Genomic DNA, 6,694 nt, shown 5'->3' with positions numbered 1-6,694 from the left:
TTTTGACTCTTTTTTTTTTTAATATATATATATAACATAGACTGCTGAAAGACTACTTTGAGGTTTCTTTTTCTTTTTAATTGAAGTAAAGTTGATTTACAATGTTGTATTAATTTCTGCTGTACAACAAGTGATTCAGTTATACATATATATACCTTCTTTTAAAAATTCTTTTCCTTTATGGTTTATCACAAGATATTGAATGCAGTTCCCTGTGCTATGCAGTAGGACCTTGTTGTTTATCCATTCTATATATAATGGTTTGCATCTGCTAACCCCAAAATCCCAATCCATTGCCCTCCCCACCCCACCCGCATTGTTTCTGTTTCTTAGATAGGCTCATTTGTGTCATATTTTAGATTCTACATATGAGTGATATATGGTATTTGTCTTTCTCTTTCTGATTTATTTCTCTTAGTATGATAATCTCTAAGTCCATCCATGTTGCTGCAAATGGCATTATTTCATTCTTTTTTGTGGCTGAGTAATATTCCATTGTATATATGTACCACATCTTTTTTATCCATTCATCTGTCCATGGACATTTAAGTTGTTTCCATGACTTGGCTATTGTGAATAGTGCTGCTATGAGCATAGGGGTGCATGTATCTTTTTGAATTGTAGTTTTGCCTGGATATATGCCCAGGAGTGGAATTGCTAGATCATATAATAGTTCAATTTTTAGTTTTTTGAGGAACCTTTATATTGTTTTCCATAGTGGCTGCACCAACTTACATTCCCACCAACAGTGTAGGAGGGTTCCCTTTTCTCCACATTCTCTCCAGCATTTATTTGTAGACTTTTTAATGATGGCCATTCTGACCGGTGTGAGGTGGTACTTCATCATAGTTTTGATTTGCATTTCTCTAATAATTAGTGATGTTGAGCACCTTTTCTTGTGACTGTTGGCTATCTGTATGTCTTCTTTGGAGAAATGTCTTTTTAGGGTTTCTGCCCATTTTTTGATTGGGTTGTTTGTTTTTTGGTTATGGAGTTATATAAGCTGTTTGTACGTTTTGGAAATTAAGCCCTTGTTGGTCATGTCATTTGTATTCTCTCCCAGTCTGTAGGTTGTCCTTTTAATTTTGCTTATGGTTTCCTTTGTTGTACAAAAGCTTGTAAGTTTGATTAGGTACCATTTGTTTATTTTTGCTCTTATTTCTATTGTTTTGGGAGACCTTAGAAAACATTGGTACGATTTATGTCACAGAATGTTTTGCCTATGTTCTCTTCTAGGAGTTTTATAGTATCATATTTTATATTTAAGTGTTTAAGCCATTTTGAGTTTATTTTTGTGTATGATGAGAGGGTGTGTTCTAACTTCATTGATTTACATGTGGCTGTCCAACTTTCCCAACACCACTTGCTGAAGAGACCGTCTTTTTTCCATTGTATATTCTTGCCTCCTTTGTTGAAGATTAATTGACCATAGGTGTGTGGGTTTATTTCTGGGCTCTGTATTCACTTTGAGGTTTCAGACAAAGATTTTTCTTATGCTACCTTCAGAGGTACAGGACTTCTGCTTTTGAAACCTGCAGCTTACTGTGGAACACCAAAAAAGTATTCCTTATTGCCAAGTGCAATATAAATACATAACACTATAAAATGGAAGAATAAGGCAACATGATGATATATATGGTATAGATATCACATTTTTATTTGTTTTAAAATACTATGGAAAGTATTTAAAGTTTTAACTGTTTAATTTATCTATAAGGTTTTTTTCCCTAGGATACATTCTTATTCTTACCCAGAAAAATCGTAAGGGTAATGCAAAATATAATAAATAACAACAGCTCTGAGGTCAGGAAGTATCTTCTCATGCTTTAATTGGGGATTTTAAACTAAAATCAATACAAGGGACCCATAATAGGACCTGGTTAAGAGAGTGACCCAGATCCATCAACAGCTGGGTTGGTCAACTTTGGGAAACTACATTTCTCATGTATCAGCTGGGATCTGGACTTCCCCAACTCATATTTCATATTCATGCCTTGACTAGCCTTCTTCTGTAAATGATCCAACAGCCAGACTGAGGTTCTCCAATGAAGATATTTGTCAGTATTATACCTCAGTATAGTTTAAGTATTATAAACCTTCATATTGCTGAAATAACAATATGACTCCCATAAATTGAATAGAAGAAGTTATTAAATGAGGAAGAAATTCCCAAAATAAAACATGAACATAAAGTAGTTTTTAAAAAGAAGACGTAAAAACAGAATAGATAACATTAAGATGACAGGATTAAGATCAAACATGGCTTTTGTTAGAGTAAATAACATGTTTTTAAAAAAATCTCAGATTGTATTTAATATGTGTATATGTCAGAAACAACTTAAATTCCAACAAGAACACTTCTTAAGTTCATTCATTCATTCAAATATGCAGCCATCAAAATGGTACAGGAATTACATATATGTCCAGAAGTTTATATATACAGATAGAAGACATCTGAAAGCTACTAGTGCTGTTTTTCTCTTTGGGGTGGAACTAAGGGTTGAGAAAAGAAAGACAACCCTTTACAGCCTCATGCCAACTACCTAATACTTTTTAGCTTCTAGTTCCCTTACCTGGGGGAACAGGAGAGTACTAATAATTTTAGTATCTTAGAAATATATATTTACATACATAGATATGTATATATATTTTTTGAGAATTTCAAGCAGAAGAAATATATACATTGTTCTGCATTTCAACTTCTTAATGTTTCTCCTATTTACCATTTTCTCTCTATCTCTTGTTACATGTTTTTTGTCTTGATCACATGATGAATACACTGCAGACATCATACCCTTTAATACTACATACATACTTCATAAGAACAAACATACTAAGTTTGGTTATCAAATTCAGGAATTTAACATTGATATAATACTTTCATCTAATCTGTAGTCCCTATTCCAATTTAATTTGCTGTTCCATTGGTAGTTTTTGTTTTCAGCTACAGGGTGTAGTCCAGGATCATATGTTAGATTATCATGACTCTAATCTGGACCAGTTCTTCAGCTTTTTTTTATCTTTTATAGTATTGATTTATTTGAAGAATACAGGACAGTTAAAGTATAGATGATCCTTCTTTTTGGGTTTTTCTGATTCTTCCTTATGTTTAGATTCAGGTTATGCAATATGGGCTGAAATACTATGAGTGATATGTCCTCCCAGGGTCACATCCAGACTCCCAGAATGTCCCATTGCCTATTATTGGTGATGTTAATTTGATCACTTGGGTAAGAAGTTGTCCAGTTTCTCCACTGTATAGTTCCCATTTTTTTCTTTTGTGATTAGATAATTTGTGAGGAGAAAGTTTGAGACCAGGTTGATTGATATTCTGTTCCTCATCAAACTTTCCCCTCCTAGATTTAGCATCTTTTGATAATTCTTGTCTGAATAAATTTTTACTGTGCTGTTTACAAAATTGATTTTTCTAACACATTATTCTTTCTGTATTAATTAATTGTCATTCTGCTCTAAGGAAAAGGTTTCCCTTTATCTATTTATCATGAGTATAGAATAAGTGCTTTTTTTCTGACCATTTGAGTGTTAATTACAGATAATTCCTCTTTACCCCAAATACTTAAGTGTGTATTTTCTAAGGACAGGGATATTTTCTTCCATAACCACAGCACAATTATCAAAATCAGAAAATTAGCATTAATATAATACATTATCTAATATTTTCCATATTTCACTAGTTGTTCCAGTAATGGCCTTTGTTGGGGGGAAAAAATAGTCCAGGATCCAGTCCAGGATAACACATTACATTTAGTTGTCAAGTCTCTAGTCTCCTGTCTGGAACAGTTCTTCAACCTGTCTTTCAAAAATGTCAAGGTCATGAAAAACATATACCAGTTATTTTATAGTGTCCCTTAATTTGACGTTTTCTGATGTTTGTTTATGATTAGATTGAGCTTATGCATTTTTGACAGGAATATCATAGAAGTGATGCTGTGTCCTTTTCAGTGCATCATATCCTGATACCAGTTGTCCCATCACAAGCTGTTAATTTTGATCACTTGTTTTAGGTGGTATCTGTTAGATCTTTCTGCTGTAAAGATTCTTAATTTTTTCTTTTAAATTAACAAGCATTTTGTGGGGAGATACTTAGAGACTGTAAATATTCTGTTTCTCAGCAAATTTTCATACACTAAGTTTAGCATCCAGTGATGTTTCTTGGCTGAATTAATTGCTACTCTGATGGCTGCCAAATTGTGGTTTTCCAATTCTGTCACTCCTTCTACATTTACTAGTTGGCATTCTACTGTAAGGAAAAGACTTCTCTTTCTCACTTGTATTAGTATGAACTCATAAATTCCTATCTTATTCAGTCTGTTACTCTCATTTGTTTTAATGTCAAATTGCCCCATATTTGGCCAGTGGGAGACCTTTTAGGCTGGCTTCTGGGTCTTTTTGACATGTTTTTATCATTCTTTGAGAAATTTCTTACTTTTCAGCACAAAATGTTCCAAGTTTATCTTGTTTTTTTCCCTCCACCCTATCCCTGGAATCAACTATTTCTTCAAAGATCCTTAGTTTCTTTTAGTAGAGAATGGTGTTTAGAAACTAAGATCTGGGCCTGCTGGGTGTCATTGTTTCTAGGCCCCTTCAACAGAAAGAACTAGGAAACATATATTAAAAATCACCAGTTTTTCTGATATCTCCATTTCCAATCCAACCCCACAGGGTTCTTCCTTGTCTTTACCCATTCCATATTTGTACCTTCTTCCACAGTGAGAACCCGGGCCTCCAGCATCATTATTTGCAGAACTCTGATTTTTTTTTTTTTTTTTTTTTTAACTTTTGGTTGCACCAAGTGGCATGCAGGCTCTTAGTTCCTGGACCAGGGATCAAACCCGAGCCCCCTGCAGTGGAAGCGTGGAGTCTTTAACCACTGGACTGCCAGGGAGGTCCCCAGAACTCTGAATTTTTTAATACTAGTCATGTGTTTTGTAATTAAAAATAGTTTTAAGTTTTTAAAAACTCTAAGTAAGCAAGTAGGAGAATTATACATGTGAATGTCATTCATTAGTCTGTTACTACAGAAAAAAAGTTTGGGAACTTTTGTGCATGTGCTGCCTCCCAGATAAATTTGGTAAGTGAATAAATGGTAGTAAATACTTGTTTCGAATCAGCTAACATTTATTGGATCTATAATACATTCACATTCCTAATTAGACTACTGTTATTGGTTCCAACTTTTTTGCTCATAAGCAAGAACTTGATGAACAACCCATCAAATTAATGTAAAATTGTAAAAGTAAGGGGTGATGATAGACACAAAGAAAATATATTGAAAGAATATAAAGAGAGAGACTGGTTCAAAAACAACAATTCTAGCAAAAAGAAAAAAAAAGAATAGGAACTAGACTAAGGTGATACTAGGAGAATCGAAATGAAGGGACAGATTTGAAAGACCTGATAAAAGATTTGACAGCCTTGTTGACTAAATGAGGAAATCAGAAGTTGAGTCACAGTGGGTCTCATTTAGATGTTGTAATAGTATTGGTTCTCCACCAGAGGGCAATGGTGTTTTTTCTTGGTTTTTAATTTTCCATCATGCTAAAAGATTTGCAGTTTTAGCAACTTAAAGATCAAATAGATGGACGGAAATCTCCAACAACATTGTGAACAAGATATCCAGAGAAACTTAACCATACAATAAAAATCCTGGAAAATATTTACATATATACATATGCATATAAGTATATAAAATTTGTACATATGTATGATTTTAAAATATAGAGTTGATTAAACTGGCGAGAAAGTGATGATGATCCTCAGAGGCCAGAAACAGAGGGAAAGTGCAAGTCCAAAGTGTAAACTAGCACCAAAGCCAGTACTTGCCTTCAAGAATATCTTCCAATCTCGCAGTGCCTAAAGCCTACATCTTAAAGCATCACGTGCGTGGAAGACAAAGCCTTGGGCTTGAGCAAGGTGGGAAGGTTAGATAAGAGACATGTGCATTAAGCATGGAGCCCTGCAAGGCAATGATTTCAGTGGATTTACTTTAAAACCCCACTTATACACAAAAGGGCAGTGGGAATACGTTCTTATGGCCTTAGCCCTGGGAGGACCAGGGGAAGAAAATTAAAATCTCTCCGGAGACTTTAGCACAAAGATCCAGGGATAGAAAATATGAAGTAGAAATTGAGACATGAGAGGTAGAGGCAAAAGGTCTGACCTACATCCAAAAGAGACATGTTTAAACTTTTTTCATAATAAATAGTTTTTTAAGAACAGGAATGAAAGAGACTTTTTTTAGGCAAGCGAGTTTAAACCAGCAGATCCTCAGTAGAGGACATTCCAAAGGCATACTTCAGGAAGAAGAAAATGAGCTCAAAAATTAATGAAATGTAAGAAAGAATGATCAGTCCCAGAAAATGGTAAATATGCAGGTAACTGTAGACAAACATTGATTATATAACAAGATAATATCTAATTTGTGGAGTTCATAAGAACTAAAATACTAGGAAATATTAAAATATAGTTGATCAGGTTAAGTACTTAAGAAGAAAAAGATATTGACAAACTTTCAACTTGGTCAAGTTAAAAAATACATGTTAAAATTTCTTAAATAACAAAGAATAAAATAAAGAGCGTATTTTGCAAACCAGAGGTATTATATGGAATGAGAGAAAATATATTAATCCAAGAGAAGTCAAAAAAGGAGGGGGTTGGGGGGAAGGCATTTAGA

Source organism: Aethalodelphis obliquidens, unplaced genomic scaffold (genome assembly GCF_003676395.1).
Source record: "Aethalodelphis obliquidens isolate GAN/ISIS:26980383/991018 unplaced genomic scaffold, ASM367639v1 scaffold12, whole genome shotgun sequence".
NCBI classification, from domain to species: domain Eukaryota; kingdom Metazoa; phylum Chordata; class Mammalia; order Artiodactyla; family Delphinidae; genus Aethalodelphis; species Aethalodelphis obliquidens.
The sequence above is the reverse complement of the archived record's forward strand: the minus strand, read 5'-3'. Positions refer to the sequence as shown.